The sequence below is a fragment of the Acomys minous genome (genome assembly GCF_964271855.1).
Source record: "Acomys minous genome assembly, chromosome: 18".
In the NCBI taxonomy this organism is placed as follows: Eukaryota; Metazoa; Chordata; class Mammalia; order Rodentia; family Muridae; genus Acomys; species Acomys minous.
Window position 1 is genome coordinate 46,522,222 of NC_140501.1, and position 17,962 is coordinate 46,540,183.

The following is a 17,962-nucleotide window of genomic DNA, read 5'->3' on the forward strand; positions in this document are numbered from 1 at the left end:
TAAAGCATCAGTTCTCTTCTCTTCTTTCTTTTCTACTTACTTAGTGACAGAATCTCACTTATAGTCCTGGATGTCTTAGAACTCTAGAGCAGGCTGACCTCAATCTCACAGAGATCCACCTGCCTCTGTCTCTGGAATTCTGAGATTAAAAAAGCATGTGGCACCATATCAAGCCCATTGGCTACCTTTTAGAGAAAGGAAGAAAAAATAAGAGAAAGATTCATTTTTATTTTTTTACATGTTTTTCTTTTGGTATTCTTTATTTTTTATATATATTCACATTTTCATCTGATTTTTTTTCTTTTGTCTATAGGAATTTTTTATTCATTCCTTCTTTTAAAAAAATTTTATACAAATCTATCTGTGAGGACTATTTCACCTTTTGTGTGTCTGGAAAAACAGGTCACTTCATGCTTGGAAGCTATTTGGCTAAGCATAGATTCTAGGTTCCAGCTTTCTTTCATGTTTAAACAAGTTGCTACACTGGGCTTGTGTTCTTCCTGAAGTCGCTGTGTCTTTATTTTCCTACTGTAGAAGACTTTCTGTCTGGCTCCTTGTAAGATTTTTCTTCCCACTGTTGGTTCTAACCAGTTTTCCCATAATGTGCCTTTTTATAGTTTCTTTGGCTTGGATATATGTGCATGTAGATTTTATCACATTCAGAAAATTGGGCCATTATACTTTAAGATACTTTTAATGACCCTCTAACTTTACTTTGTCTTTTGAGATCTCTCTCTCTCTCTCTCTCTCTCTCTCTCTCTCTCTCTCTCTCTCTCTCTCTCTCTCTCTCCCTCCCTCCCTCCCTCCCTCCCTCCCTCTCTCTCTCCCTCCCTCCCTCTCTCTCTCCCTCCCTCCCTCTCTCTCTCTCTCTTTCTACACACACACACACACACACACACACACACACACACACACACACTGCTTGAGGTTGTCCCATAGCTGACTGTCTTGTGTATTTCAGTTTAGATTGTTTCTATGGCTGTATCTTCAAGCTTATTGGTATTTTTCTTCTGAACTGTTTGATCTGCTGTTAAGGCCATGTACATTTTGGGTACTAATCTTCAACTCTAGAAGTTTTTTATTTAGATTCTTTTTATATCTCTTTAACAAATTTATGCTCCTTTGCCTTCTTGGACACATGAAACATAGGTATTATAACTTTAAACATCTGTTTGCTAATTCTAGTGTCTGTTTCTTTTTTTGATGTGTTTCAAAGGATGGTGCTCTCTTTTTTAACAACCACTTACTGCTTTGCCTCTTGGTGATATTTTACTAGATGTTAAATATTGTGAATTTTGCCTTACTGGGTCCTGGATAATTTCATTTTTTTCTTAATGTTCTTGAGTTGTGCTTTGGAACATATTTAAATTGTTTGTAAGTAGTTTGGTTGTTTGTTTTTATAATCCCTCCCCACCCCCACATACACACACTGCTTCTTTCTGTTTTCCTTATGACTCCAGGAACTTTTTCTTTCAAACAGCAGTCTTTATAGCCGATTTTCCTCCACTATACAAGCAACGCTTTTTTAAGTCCTTTGCCTACTGTTTATAGATGGATCGTAAGCTTGTCCACGGTGGCTAATAGAAATCAGAATTTGTACTGGTTCCTCTTAGCAGTGGCTCTGCTCCCTCCAGTGGTTCCTTTAAAAAAAAATCATTCACTCACTCACTCACTTTTCATCCCAATCTTGCCCCCTCATTCCTCCCTTCCCTTTCCTGTCCTCCCTCCCTCTTACCCCTGCCCCTCTCAGTGGCTCCCTTTTAATATTGAGTAATTAGCTCTTGGGTGAGTGTGTACTACTTGTGATGCAGCTAAAGTGGGTCTCCATAGTCTTCCTCAGCTTTCTGTTCTGTTAATTCTGTCACCTGAGTGTCATTGACTTCTGTTTGTTGGGGACTAGTGAGTTTCCATTTCTGGTTTTTTGGTTTTTTGTTTTTTCCTGTGTGTGGCCTGAACACTTTCTATGCAGTAAGCTGCAGCAATGGTGGTTCATCATGTACTTCGAGTCTCTCATGGGCCTCTGTCCGGTTGTTCAGCATTTGAAAACTATTTATTTTGTTCAGCTTTATAGTTGTTAAAAAACAAAAACAAAAACAAAACCATCTGGTTCTTGTTCCTTCACCAGGACTGACAGTTTCCAAATGTAAGGCTTTGTGATTGATGAAATATGTGTGACTATGAAGTATCTATCCATGGGGACTATTAGGACATTGTTTCTGTTTTCCTGCGTTAGATGAGTCAGGTCTTGTGGGTGGTGTTCTGGGGTACTCTACTTTGTGGGGACACTGACGCGCTCGCTAGTAGTTCATTATTTCCTCTTAATATATTTTAGAAAAATCACAAGAAAGTTGTCACCTATAAATTCTGTCAAAAATGCCTCACTCATTCCTTTGGATTCAATTCAGTCACCAAACACAAGCACGTTTCTTCATGCAGTTACATTAATTTTGATCAGTATACCCTTACATAAGAAATGTTAAAAGTCCTTCTTGTCAGTGTTTTCCCAGGTGGCAGATGAACAGGGTTACACACCAGCACTGCGAGAGTGAGTGACTCAGGCTTTTTCAGTCCTTATTTGGTGGCAAACTCATGAACAGACTTTTAAGATGCTTTGGTATCTTTTGAAATGTCAAACTTGACAGGAAGTGAACACTAGTGGGAGAAAAGCCTGTGGCTCAGTAAAAGCCAAGAAAAGGTCTGTGTTGTGTGTTTCTGTAGTGAATCACTAACCTCCAGTGCACTCTGCACAAAGGTTGCAGTGTTCACCATGAGACAATGTTTCACCATGAGACAATGTGCTAGCTTTTTGTTTGTTTTGATTTTTTAAGTTATAGTTTACAAAGAACTGTGTCTTACAGGAAAACAATTGAATTGTAAGATAATGATTATTGGATTTACTAATTTTAAAAACTGTGAGTTAGGACAATAAAACAATGCGGGGTATAGTTACAGTTACAAAACAACCAGGAAACTAGAATGAAAAGCTGTTAGGTTGAATTTTTTTTTTTTTACTCCTTAAAATCAGTTCTTTCTGAAAACATATCTAAGGCCTTAACCTTTCTTACCATGATCCAGTTTATCCTTATTATCACACCGTTAGCTTCCATAAGTAACTAGCACGTTCTTAGGTGATATGGGAGATTTGGCTTGACACTCAGAGTTGAAAATATTTAATTTTGTTCAGAATACAGTTTTGAAACTTGCTGATATAGGGCTCTAGGGTATTCTAAGCTCTGTGTCTCTGAGAAAAAGAACTGAGCAAAGTGCATAGTTGCGGCAGAAACAGTATTTACAAAGAGTCTATGTCTAAGGGCTGGAGGCAAGGGCGTGGAACAGGCTGGACCAAAGAGGAAGCTGAGTAAGTCGGTGGCCTTGCTGCGTAAAAAGTTTGTAGCTTTTGTGTTACCTTGCGGTGGGGGTAGGGGGGTTGGGGGGGTTGTAGGTAGCTCATTTCATAATATGACCTTTTCCATGCATTCTCTATTAGTGTCATTCTGCATACAACTTCATGTGTTGCCAGTCTGATTAGCATCTTTACTCTCCCTCAGGGAGTGAGGTTTAGTATTAAAGTGAGTCCCAGGTTACTGTCAGACCTGGAGTGCTCTGTGCCTTTCCTGCTGGCACTGGTTAGCTGCTATAGCTGGCCTTGGTGGCCTAGGAGGTCATTGCTATTTTTGCCCTTTCTCCTGTGTGTTTGGTGTGAGGCCATCTGGAACTTTACCTTCTGCACTATTATTTTGTATCAAATTTGCTTCCAAATATCTCTGTTATTCCATTAGTTCTAATTTTTTTCAAACATTTTTTCCTTCACTATAGTTTTATGTAGAGCCCTATGACTTCTAGGAAAATACTATGCTTCTCACATGTTTGATTATTTTAAATATATGGGTAGTCTTTGTTTTTACATCATAGTGACCTTTCTAAAAAGGTACCTTTTGTACAGCCTTCTACCTCATACTCTAGTGCAAGTTACTCTTTTTAAGTTTGTTTTTGTCTTGTTCCTGTTCAAGAACCTGCAGTACTTTTCTGTTGCTTTGCAGAGAAACTTAGACTTTGTGCAGTGGCTATAATAATTTGGCTATCATGTCACAGCCCCTCTTTCTAGCCTACTGTAACTACAGAGGTTTGTTTTTTTTCTGTCTCTGATGTAGACCATATTTAATCCACTGAGTTTTGGCATGTCTGATATAAGACATGGGATCTGAGCACGTCAGTTGAAAGTCCTAGCTCTTCTCTGCACAAGCTAATGTCTTTTTTTCCCCTTTCTTTGTAACTTGATGCATACATTTTAATTTTTTTTCATTGTTTTATTTGATGGTCAGTGATGCTGGGAATTTCCCTAGAATCTTAGGCTAAGAACATGTTGATGCAAGTCAATAAATTCAAGTTTATCTACTAAAATATATTGTTCTTAGAAAACTATTTAAAGGCTTGTAACTATTAAATGTGAATCCTTATTCATTTGAATTATCTCATAGTTTATAAATGATTAGACAAAAACTTTTTTTTAAAGATAATACAGGGCTCTCATTTTTCTGTTCTTTAATTCCATTTTCCTTAATTCTTTTTGAGCAGTACGTTATATTCTGCACATCAGCTATTTTGAAAGAACTGTAATTGCCCAAGTGAAATAAATACAACATGAGACATAGACTTAAGCCTCCAAGGAGTCTGTGATTTAGCAGAGAAGTGAATTACTGTGCTGTGCTATGGGGAAAAAAAGGAAGAAAGAAAGAAAGAAAGAAAAAAATGGCCAAGAATCAAAATAGAAACCACACATAAATGAGAAAAAGGGCTTGAAGCAGATTTGGAAATATGCAATGGTAGATGAGTGTGGAAGTGGCCCTAAAAGTTATGTTATACCCCACACTCAGAAGCTGGGTGAATGCCCAGGCTACAGAGGGAGACTCTGTCTTAGAAACAAACATGCAAACAAAAAATATACAACCCCTCCCCAAATTACTCCTGATAAAAATGAAAAGCTAGCCCTACTAGTAAAGGAGGTATTATATAAAAGGAAATACACCAGGTAGCTTTATGCACTAGCTTTGTGTGGCAGTGGGACTGGGGTATTTTTGAAACAGAGTACATACTTCTTTCTTCTTTAACAAAGCATATCTCAGTTTCACATCCAAGTTAAAGATACTTTTGTAAACATTATTGTGTTAGTGCACTGGAATCCTCATTTACTATTTCAGAATGTTGCAGGTTTTGGTTTTCTGTTCTGTTTTAGATTTTTTAAATTTTATTTTAAATGTATGAGTAGTGTGTGTGTGTGTGAGTGTGTGTGTGTGTGTGTGTGTGTGTGTGTGTGTGTGTGTGTGTGTGTACTACTTGTGTGCTTAGTGCCTGTGGAGGTCAGAAGAAAACATCAAATGTTCTGGAACTGCAGATATGGATGCTATGAGCCACCATGTGGATGCTGGGAACTTAGCTTAGTTTTCTTCAAGCGTATCCGGTGCTTTAACCATTGAGACATCTCTCCAGCCTTGAATGTCATGCTTGTTGAGCCTCTGCTCGTCCTCTTAGCTCACATGTGGGTGGCTACTTCTCAGTGTTTTACTCCCTTACTGTTGCTAGAATTTGCGGGTGGGGCATCAAAACCTGAGCTCTGGAAGTTCCAACAAGATACCTGCCTCCAGCAAGGTCACCTGTCCCCGAGTAAACAAACAGAGATAAATCATAGTAAAATGCAAAGAAAGATGAATTTATTCTGTGTGGCATTTTGGGAAGGGAACAAATGGAGGTCAGTTACTGTCCAGTCCACCTTTGAGGTTCCTGAAATGGTGAGGTCCAAGAGGCATGCATAACTCAGCAGTCATCTTCAAGGTGTGATCTTACTTATCAACTTGGTTCTACTCCGTGGTCAGGTTGTCAGAACTATGTGGAATTTCTTTCAGGAAGGCAAGTTCCTCTTGCCAGCACTAAGGATTCAGCCTTTCCTTCCCTCAGCATGGCATTCCTAGGAACATTGTAATGTGGGATCCATTGTTTCATTAGTTTGATAGTCAGATAAAGGCATGAGTGTCTTTGTCTTTAGAATATCTCTTTTGCCAAGACAGTTATGTTGCCAGTCTATAAGAAGTTGACAGGGATGGCACTGGGGAGGCAGGTGCAGGTGGATCTCTTTGAAGTCAAGGCCAGAAAGGGAGAGAGACAAAGGAAGAAAGAAAGAGAAAAAAAGAAGTTGCCATTAGCTCGCTCTTCTAAGCCAATTAAATCAGTAATAGACTGTTGTACATACTCTTTGTTCTTTAAGGTTTGTAGCATAACTGACAGATATTTTCCCATGTTAGTAGTGCATTTCAAAGTTTAATGTATACAGAAGTCATCTAGAGATCTCCAGGTCACTCCTTTGTTTTTTGAGACAGGATTTCTCTATGTAGCTCTGGCTGTCCTGAGCTCTAACTCAGAGATCCTCCTTCCTCTGCTTCCAGAGTGCTGAGATTAAAGGTGTGCACCACCACTGCCGCCGCCACCACCACCACCACCACTGCCGCCGCCACCACCACCACCACCACTGCCGCCACCACCACCACCACTGCCACCACCACCACCACCACTGCCGTCACCACCACCACCACCACCACTGCCACCACCACCACTGCCGCCACCACCACCACCACTGCCACCACCACCACCACCACTGCCGTCACCACCACCACCACCACCACTGCCACCACCACCACTGCCAAACAAGAGCACATATGCGCTCTCTCGCTCTCTCTCTCTCTCTCTCTCCTCTCTCTCTCTCTTCTTTCTCTCTCTCCTCTCTCTCCTCTCTCTCTCTCTCTCCTTCCCTCCCTCCCTTCCTCCCTCCATTTATTTATTTATTGAGATTTTTACAATGTATTTTATCATATTTTACCTCTACTTCTCACTCTCCTTCTTCCAGATCTGCTTTTCACTTCTCACTCTTTCCCAAGTTGTCTTCCTTCTCCTCCTGACCCTCTAAAATAGCCCATCGAGTCTACTTTATGCTGCCCATATACTTATGGAATGGGGCCTTCCACTAGAGCAGGAACAGCCTACCAGAGGCCCAATCCCTAAAGAACTGACTCCCCCTCCCCCTGGAGATACCAGCTGTCAATGGCTCCTTAATTAGGGGTAGGGAATCCCTAGAGTAGCAGTATAATTGACTGATTTTAGATGAACTTACATTCTAAAAGGGCTTTCAGGTAAAGTTCTCTGTGGGTTGTTTAAAGACAAAGAAAATGCAGTCATGTCTCAAGTTTGCATATGAGGAAAGAGACACAGACTTTAGAAAGGGGAATCAGACATTTGTTAACTAACTTCAGGGTTCTGTCCATCAAGATTGTTTGCTTAATGTGATTGTCATAATAATTGTATGCATTGATGGTAAGTGGTCTTATTATTCTCTAAATGTGGGAGCTGGTTCAGGAAGGTTAAATAATGCCCAAGTCACACACTTGGCATTTGAAACTAGATTGGTTTGATTCCAAATTCCATGATGATATCTAGTAAAGTGCTCTGTTGCTCTACCAGGTTATTTCTGTTAAGTCATTCACAGTGTTTTTATTACCCTAATAATGTATATTTAGACACTTGGTATGACAAAGCACAATATACCTACTAAAATCTAAAGAGAATGCTAGGAAGAATTTAAATATGTAGATATGCGGTAGAAGTACAAATAAAATTGAGGATAATAGCATAGTGAATAATTAAATAATTAATTAAATTAAATAAATAAATTCTTATTTAAATTACTGTCCATTGAGGTGTGTATATGTATGCACTTTAAAAGAGGTAAAGCAAAAGCTCAGTTTAGTAATTGCCTTCATAACTGTACAGGGTCAATAAAGAACTAAGTATTTATATGAGGTTCTTCACATTATCAAAAAAAAAAAAATCCAAACAGAAAACCTAAAGGAGAACAACTATTGTAAATCAGTAGATGTCTTCTTTACCACTGTGCAAAGCTAAGCCCCTGCTGAAGACCTAAGTATCCTTTGCATGCCTAGACCTTTGTTCACGTGATTTCTAATACTTGACCCCCAGTCTATTCTTTTCTTCATGTGTTTGTCTTCTTTAAGACACTGGCACTGAGAAATTGGTGGAGTTTACTGTGGAGAAATATCTGTAATGGGGGCTGGAGAGATGGCTCAGAGGTTAAGGTCACTGACCGATCCTCCAGAGGTCCTGAGTTCAATTCCCAGCAACCACATGGTGGCTCACAACCATCTATAATATGAACTGATGCCCTCTTCTGGCCTGCAGGTGTTCATGCAAGTGGAGAACTGTATACGTAGTAATAAATAAATATTTAAAAAATAAAAAAATATTAAAAAGAAGACAAATATCTGTAATTCGTCTGTACCGCACCATCCAAACAATATACATTACCCATCCTCTTAGTTTGTGTAGTAGCTTAAATACTAAACAAATTAAGAAGTTTTATTTTTAAAAATCCAAGGCAGGGTGCAGGGGCAAGCCTTTAATCCTAGCCCTCAAAAGGCAGAGACAGACAAAATTTAAGAGTTGAAGGCCAGCCTGGTCACCACAGTCAAGCCAGCCAGAGCTGCATAGTGAAATCCTGTTTCAGAAACTAAACACCAGCTAAGTGATCAATCAGTCCAGCTGTTTTTATTTTTTATTTTTGGTTTTTCAAGACAGGGTTTCTCTGTGTAGCCTTGGCTGTCCTAGACTCGCTTTGTAGACCAGGCTGGCCTCTGACTGACAGTGATCCGCCTGCCTCTGCCTCCCAAGTGCTGGGATTAGAAGCATGCACTACCACACCCAGCTTCAGTCCAGCTGTTTAACAGTGCATTTTAAGAACGTGTAGAAACTTGGTTTAGGAAGCAGTGCTCAGGAAACAAACAAACAAGCAAACAAACAAACTTGCTTAGTCACAGTCCTTTGGAATATTCCTGATCATCATATAGACCAGCATCAAAATGACCCCATCCCCACCACCTTCTTCTGCATGATATAGCCGACATAGGAACAATAAGAGGCAATGTGTATGGGCCCTGTAACAAGGTTCTTATGTGTGTAAAACTCATTTCCATCTTAAAGCTGTACTGGAATAGATGCTCCCGTATTTCACAGGTGAAGAAACCAAGGCACAGAGAAACCAGGAAGCATACCTGAGGCTCTGGCTGCCGTCTGTTCCCAGCTTCCTTTCCATGTGGTTAGATGGTGGTTACAACTTGGGTGGTCGTGATAAGTTTCTTTCCTTACGTAGTTCTTTATTTGCCTTTTGGTCTGTTGCTGTGCTGGTCCCAGCACGAGCACCTGGGCTGTGGGTTCCTGGATCTCATTTACCCTTCGTGGAAGCTTTGAAGAGTAAACACTGCTGTCACTAGTTTATACCTAAAGAAACCTGAGATTCAGACATTATCAGATATCTTGCCTTTGTATATTTCTAAGAAAATCATGGCTCACTGTGTTAGGTTTTTTGCCCTAGAAGTGGAGGAATACTAAACTTCGAGGGCTGTTGTGAGGGATAATGAGTAAGCATTTATGAAAAGGATATTGAGAAACATCACACTTAATTGTGATTTCCCTTTCCTTTGTTCTCTTTCCTCAATGGTTTCTTAAGAACAGAGAACTGAGGACACAGTAGTCTGGAACTGTTCATCCTGGCTTACTCCCCATTTTGAGAACTTTTCCCTTCTCTTTGCCTTCTCCAGCCTGTGGCCTTCTCCAAGTAGTAAATGTTCAGGGAGAAAAAGGTCCTTGAGCCCCAGCTTTGTTACATGTGGCTCCTCTTGGCTGCTACATGGCAGTTGGAATTTATTATATTGCTTTGCTTGTGAGTCATGTTAGTGATTATCCATGGCAGTGCTACTTCCCCGTTCAAGTACAAACAGGACTAGAGACAGCAGCCGGTAGAATAGCTAAGAAGTGTTTTCTGTCCTTCACCCATGGAATGGAAGTACAGCTGCTCTAACTTAGAAGATGAATATGGGTCATTTGATGTGAGAGAATATAGTCGTAAAGTCTCCCGTTTCAGCGTGTCATGTCTTAACTAGTACACTGAGGATAGAGTTCTAGATGTGCAAGAAAAAAAGAGAAGTATCTTATAACAGTCATCTTAACTGGGTACCGCTGGGTTTTTCTAGTAGAGTAAAAGGCAGCAGAGAGTGAGAGGCAATAAAAGGAGGCAGGTGTTTTAAAGCCATCTGCAGCCACTTGTTGCTATTTGTAAAGCCGAGCTTTTGTCAGTTCTCTTTTCTAAACATTTATGACCTGGTTTTTCCTTCTGAGCCATCACTGCTCAGTCACTTCAACATGTGTGTTTATGGCCCTTGCATGTATGTTCTTTAAATTTACTTAATGGTTTTTAATATTTCCTAATTTTGCTCAAAATGACCAAATATCAGAAGTTGTTACTTTGTTTTGTTTTTCCTGTATTGCTGCAAGTGATAGATTTAAACCATGTGGTCAGAGACATAGCTCAGTGGGTAACAGCTGACAGCTTGAGTTAAGTTCTCTTCCTACACGGCTGAAAAAGAGAACCAATTTTTACAAGTCGCCGTCTGGCTTCTATAAGTGTACCCTGGTGTATGCATGCTCTCCCCACTCCTCAACACAACAAAACAAGTAAATCTTAACTTTAAAAGTCTTTTGAAAAAGCAGTAGTAGAACAAAAGGTAGATAGGTTTGTCTCTTACTCTTCTGGATTTTTAAGAATTACTGTTGCTGAATTTGAGTTGGGTTTTTTGTTTTGTATTTGTTGTTGTTGTTGTTTACCTTTCATTAAAATACAACAGAAGAGCTAGGCATGGTGGTTTATATCCATAGCCTGAACATTTGGAAAGCAAAGGCAGAAGGATATTGAATTCAAGACCAGCCTCTGCTATGTAGGACTCAAGGGCTGGGTATGTAGTGCAAAGTAGAAGACTGCTTAACATGCCTAGGACTCTAGGTTCATTTTTTGGAAAAATTAAAAAAAGAAGAAGATTATATATAACAGAATTTCTCTTTAAGATTTTTATTATACTCTTTTATGTTTTCTTTCAAAAATCTTAGCAGATTATTGTTTTTAAGTCCCTTTTAACTTTGAAATTATAATACTTGGTCATTTTTATCATTGTGCTCCTAGCATATTTTAAGGTAATTTGCTGGGGATTTTTTTTCATATTAAGAATTGCTAGTTTTTAAATTCATTGTTTTCACTTTGATTTTCTTTTTCTGTAAGCATTGAAATGAAAACAGTAGAGGGAGGAGCAAGTACAGGAGTCTCTGAATTCTTTTGTTCCTGAAAATAGCTGTTAGGTTACCTTTCCAGATTGGACATTTGTAGCACTGTGTGCTTGTGGAGCACTAGCAGGCTCGGTTGACTGCATCCACGTCACAGCTTTTGAAAGCAAGCCTTTCCACAGTTAGGGTCAAGTGAATGGTGAATGGCTCAGTGTTTTTGGAGACTGCTGAAGAGTGCTGTGCCATGCAGATGTTCTCCCTAGACTCTGCAATCATCTTTTCTTTCAAAGCAAAACAAAACACATTTTGATTGTTTTCTTTCTCTTCTGTAGCTAAAATTTTACTGAATTATATGTGTTTTAGTCTTTTTGATCTGAAGTTCTGAGGACCAGCACATGAACTATAGGCCAATTTTGAAACCAGACATGTTAGCTATCAGCAGAAATTACATGAGTGATGTTAGCCAAGTGGTATAATTTTAGTGCTACCTAAGCAGCCATTTTTATTTCAATCAGCTACTTGTTCTGTTCATTGGGTACTGTACTTTTCCCCCAAGTAGCATACAATTTTGTTCAGAGGGAATATTTTATGTTCATATTACAAAAGAAGTTTCTGAATTTTCAAATACTACAAATATTACAACTTTGAGATCTGGATCTTTTTGTTATTAAATATGAGCTAATACTGATTGGTAAATTAAGTTGAAGAAGTATTCTTTTTTCAAAAGATTATTTTGAAGATTATGTTGTTCTTAATGAAAAGATTTGTGTAAAAGTCTTTGGTGTTTTTAGCTGTAGTAAAGAGGTTTAATAGCATGACTTTCCATGTGTAACTTTTTTTTTTTACTTTTCCATGTGTAACTTAGACTATACAATTCCTTTCCTCTCTACCCCTCTTCCAACATCATTCCCCCAAGTCTCTGTCTGTCTGTCTGTCTGTCTCTCCCTGTCCAACAAACCTTCTTTTGTATACTTCTTTCTTACGATAATTTTTCTAGTTCAGAGTAACAGACTTCTGACCACATACCCTTACTTTCTTTATCTCGGGGCCTTATTGAACAGCAGAAAGACACTCTCACACAAGCACTCATGTAAACAGGACAAACTCAGCAGAGCTCAGCCAATTGGGTGGAAATGAGCAAAGGAAGTAAAGGAATTAATTCATTTCTGAGGATAAAAACTAAATGAGGGTGTTTTGATGGATGTAACAGAGTAGAACAGGCCATGATGCAAAGAACACACACAGCAAAGTGCTTTCAGGGAGATGGGAGCTTTAGCTTCTAAGCAAATATAAGAGTTATCAGTACCAGGAGAATTTTCTAGAGTACCAGTTTGTATGTATCAAAATTATGTGTAGGGTCTTGTAAAAACAGCTTACAGATTGTTGGGCACAACCCCAAAATTTCTGGGGTGGGGTTCAAGAATTTGTGATTCAAACATGTTTCTAGATGGTGGTGGCCTGAGACAGGAAGTGCTTGGACCCTTGCCCCAGGGAGCCATGCCAGTCTGTTAAGAGCTTGAAAGTATACCTGCCCCTGTGCTGGTAAATCAGAAATTGTAGAGTTGGGGCTGAAGCCTAATGCTATTATGTAGTGCATAATCTATACAAATATAAATAGTTCTAATCTAACTGTGGGATATGTCCTCATAAACCCATTTTAAGTCATGAATATCCTAAGTCAAAAATGCCTTTGATGACTTTAACCTACAGAGTAACTTGTTTGGCCTGTCTTTAAGTGGCTAGCAGGGACCTTGTGACTCTGCTGCTGCCTTGTAATGAAAAGGTGTCATAGAACATATTGCTGACCTAGGAAAAGAAAAAATTCAGTTTTAAGTACGGTTTCTGCACAATGTATGCTACTTTCATTTGTATGCCTGGTCAGCACACCTTCAAATTTTGTATATGCATAAGCACTCAGACATGCAGTTTCCTGTTGATGCCAAAGAGAGAATCAGAATAGGAACAGATATGCTGAGACTTCTGTAACAGATCTAAATGAGCTAGGGGTGCAGAGGTAATTTTTCTGGGGAGAAAATACAAGAAACATTTATACTATTGGATTAGGTTTCGTTGCTTCTTATCTTGATATCAAGGAATACTTTGTTCATTTTCTCTCTATTCTCTCCAAGAAAGATCAAGGGAGAAAAATCAAGGAAAGTATGTAATAATAACAAATAATAATGATGGAGGAAAATTTTCCAAAGCTAGTAAGAACATGTAGCCTTAAGTCAGAAAAGGCCCACTTGGTACGCCAAACATGGTCAAAAGTCAGAGTGAAGTTAATGAGAAAGTTAAAATTTATTTATGGATAATGAAATTCAGATCATCATTGCAGTTTTCAACAAGAGTACTGGATATTTGACAGTCTGCTACTCTTTGTCAGACATGAAGATGTAGAAGGCTGTAGAAAGAGAGTATTTTATGTATATCTTTTTTGACATGAAATTACCAGAGAATATACTTTAGAAAAACGAGAAAGGGACCCCAAGAAGAGGATATTGTAGATCATAAGAAAATGAAACTGTCGTGATGTAGAAAAATGGGGTCAGGGAGAAAAAAGAGGAATACAGCAAGTCTAGGAAATAGATGATCCAGGTGAGAACAAGGCAATAAAGATGAGGGGTACACACACCCAGGGGTGGGCAGAGGGTAACTTTGCAGAGTGCTCTCGCTCTTCAGCTTTAGGTGGATTCCAGGGACCCAGCTTAGGTCCTCAGCTTGCGTGGCAAGGTTTTTAACCTCACTGATATAACCTACAACTGAGAGTGAGTGAGTGAGTGAGAGAGAGAGAGAGAGAGAGAGAGAGAGAGAGAGAGAGAGAAAAGAGAGAAAAGAGAGAGGAGAGAGAGGAGAGAGAGGGAGAGAGAGAGGAGAGAGAGAGGGAAGAGAAGGAGAGAGAGAGAAACAGAGAGACAGGGGGGGGAGGAAGAGAGAGGAGACAGAGAGACAGAAGAGAGAGTTAAGCAGTTGTTTCACCTCCTCTAAATGATGAAGATTTAACATGACAAATCAAATAGTAAGCGTTAAGGTTGTAACTGCAAGAATTAAATTCTTATGTTGATGTCATATTGACCAAAGAAAATCTGCCTTTTTTTTTCACTTTCAGAGAATTAAATGTGCCACCATTGTGAGGGAAAAGCCCAGCTCTCTCTCTCTCTCTCTCTCTCTCTCTCTCTCTCTCTCTCTCTCTCTCTCTCTCTCTCTGTGTGTGTGTGTGTGTGTAGGGTATTTATTAGAACCACATGAATAAATGCTCAGTGTAGATATTACATAAGTAAATAGGTAAGAGGAGGAGTTTATCTGGTGTTAATTTCCTATTTTATTAATTGGTCTGTTGTCTCGTGATTCTCTTCTTTTATTTAAAAAAAAAAAAATAGGGCCTGGAGAGATGCCTCAGAGGTTAAAACGCACACTGGTCTTGCAGAGACCCAACATAAGTTCTCCCAGTATCCATACTGGGTGCCTAGAATTGCAAAACACACAGACACACAGACACACACACACACACACACACACACACACACACACACATACATACACACACACACACCGTAACAATATGAAAAATGCGTCTTTAAAAAATATTCAAATAATGAGTAAAAAATGGTAAGATAAAATAGAAATTCGAGAATTCATACTTGTATGAATATGTATAAGTTTACTCTGGAAAATATTGCTTATTGAGCCATATTATAAATCACCAAGTAATTGTCAATTTAGGTATGTTCTATACCTATAAGTTTCTTGATTAATCCTTTTGAATTTGGAACATTTTAGAAGAAGTTATGTTACCAATGGATAATTCAGGTTTTAGATTAGCTCAAAGAACCTTTTAAAAACAGATTATTTTAGGATTACTTTGTAAGTTTGTCTTTATCTAAGCACTTTTTTAAACGTGGTTTCTATGCAAAAACTCATATATAGTGAAGAATAGCAGGTCTTATCTTCATTTATATATGACATAGAGTTGGATTGGCCTCTAAGAATTAAAAAGGTTTGGGAGGCAGAGGCAGGTAGATCTCTGTAAGTTCAAGGGCAGCCTGGTTTACAGAGCAAGTTTCCAGGACAGCCAAGGCTACACAGAGAAACCCTGTCTTGGGGGCAAAAAAAAAATTGGGTGCTGAGAAAGTGGCAAAGATTCTTCTAGGCATTAATAATTTAATAAATGGCAAAAGATAAGTTCACTGGTGTTCTACCACACATAACCAAAGGCATTTTCTGTAGCTATTTGATCTACAAATCAATCTTTCTGAATTAGAAACATGAATTCTGCTTCATTTTCTGTCTTATATACCCTGGCTAAGTGGCTAATATCTTTAGTGATCGATATTTATAACTAGATTTATACTTCAAAATTATTGTTAATATTTTGAATGTAAGTATTAAGGCTTGCTGATAACTTTGATAGTATCTTTATTTTCTTTATTTTTCTGTGGAAAGACAATGTGCATTTTGTGAAGTAGTTACTTAGTTTTCATTTTCTCAGAAAAGCTAATTTCTAAATTTGGAGCCAGTTTGTAGGATGTCATAAAGCTGTCTTCCAGGACAATATTCTGGTCTTACTGTCTTTGAAGGAAGGCAGTATGAGAAGTGCTTCTACCATCTGCCCCTTTAGGAAGATGCTAAAAACTGGGGAGGGCTAGGAGTGAGAGGACTACATACTGTCTTTTTTTTTAATGAGCTCTTTTGTTTTAAAGGTTTATATTATGTATATGAGTGCTCTATTTGCGTATTGAGTGCTCTATTTGCGTGTACATCTGCCTGCCAGAAGAGGGCATCAGATCATGTTTTAGATAGTTGTGACCTGCTGTGTGGTTTCCAGAAATTGAACTGAGAACCTCTAGAAGAGCGGCCAGTGCTCTTAACCTCTTCGCCATCTCTCCAGCCCTAGATACTGTCATTTTAAAATAATAAAAAGTAAAATTCTCCATGTTTTAATATTATGTGTTTGCAAATGAAGAGGTAATATAAAACCTTACAACATATAAGTCACCTCACGTTTCATCACTACTCAAATTTTGTTCTGATACCCTTTTGTTGAGATAGGTGAGCAGGGTTTACCTGGTATTTTAAATTCTTTTCTTGGGTAGTTTTTGTTATTAAACCCAGGGCCTTTCACATACTAGGTAAGTGCGCTACTACAGAGCTGTATCACCTGCCCTTAGTCCTTGGTCCAGATGAGAAGATTATAACTTTTTAATCTGTAATGATACTTTGTTAAGAATTTTACAAAACTTTCCCAGTGGTGGCACATGCTTTTAATCCCAGCACTTAGGAGGCAGAGGTAGGCCATCTCCAAGTTCGAGGCCAGCCTGGTCTACAGAGCAAGTTCTAGAGCAGCCAGGGCTACACAGAGAATCCTTCTTGGGAAACAACAACAACAACAAAACAAAGAAATCTTACAAAACTTTTGATTCATGTGTGGTATATTGTTCACCCAAGGGCAATAAAACCTTCTCCATTGAATCTATTACTAACAATTATTTGATGCCACCTTTCTAGTATTTTAAAGTAAGACTCATGTCGTGGAATCTCCCTTGGGGTTTTCTCATTACCCCTGATAGGAGTGCTCCATGAGCCCTTCTTCTAGATCAGTAGATTGATAGCTGCTTTTCCACCCAACAGTGTATGTGTATGCATTTCTTTCGTTTAGGGTGATGTTAAGTACAGGGACCTATGAGATAGCTGAAGTAAACTTCACACACACACTTCTCTTGTGATATGCTTAATTTCTTCACCACTTGTTTTTTGTTAAGGGTTTATTTTCCTTTGTTTTACCTAAAAAAACAAACAAACAAACAAAACCCCCAAACCAAAAAACTATGGGTCTTTAAAGAAAACTTCCATGTGCTCTGGTATTTATTACAGAGAAACTTACCTGAGGTAGAAAATGATCATGATTGTCTGAAATCATTGCAGCCAAAACTCAGAAAAAGGAAATTTACATATTATAAAATATGTCCATACCATATTCAAACTCAAAAGATAAGCATGGTTTTTAACATACAGGTTGAATGCAGAATTCAATTATATATCAATTATCTAAAGTGAAAACTTCCTTTTTAGTTAACTTTGGAAAATGCCTTGAATTAGGGGTGGGTATGTTGAAAAGAAAAGTTTTTAATGTAGGTGGCATTTTTCTTTCAACCTAGCTTAAGCTATACCTTTCTGTGTTTTGAATAATTAAAGTGTAATTATGCTTAGTTATTTGGTCTTCTAAGTTTGTTGCTTTCTATGTAAGGAGCTGGGTCCTTAGTACATTTAACATTTTTTCCACTTGAAATAACATTTTCAGTCACTTCATACTTGACCTAAAGTGAAAGAGGAAAAGAAATAAAAAAAAATTTTTTTTAAATCATATACTTCACTGTCCTGGCGATTTCTGGACCAACTTTACTGAAAATACAAGTTTTTGCTGTACTTTCAAATTAGGGAGATTGCATTTTACTAGTTTCTTTACTTTAAATGTTTATGGCATATATCATTTTGAAATTGGGTATTGCAGTCAGAATAGTAATTTTCAAAATATGCTGTTAGATATCACCTTTTTTTTTTTTTAATGAATTGCCTACACAGACAAAATATCACACAGAAGACTGCAATAGTTCTCTTGGGAGAAATACTCTACAAGGGTCTGGCTATTTCAAATTGGTTTTCTTGTTTACAGTTTAAGGCATGATAAGTACTTTTAATCTAAAATAAAAATGAAACATGCTCAGTAAACTATTAAACATCTGAGTTCAATATAGAATCATTTAACAGATTTTTGAATTAAATCACTTTGTATAATACA

General features: G+C 38.2%; 1 protein-coding gene across 2 annotated transcripts in view; it reads left to right on the plus strand.

Annotated features, from left to right (window-relative positions):
- Positions 1 to 17,962, plus strand: part of RB1 (RB transcriptional corepressor 1) — a 133,701-nt gene that overhangs the window by 68,154 nt on the left and 47,585 nt on the right. The window lies entirely within an intron of this gene.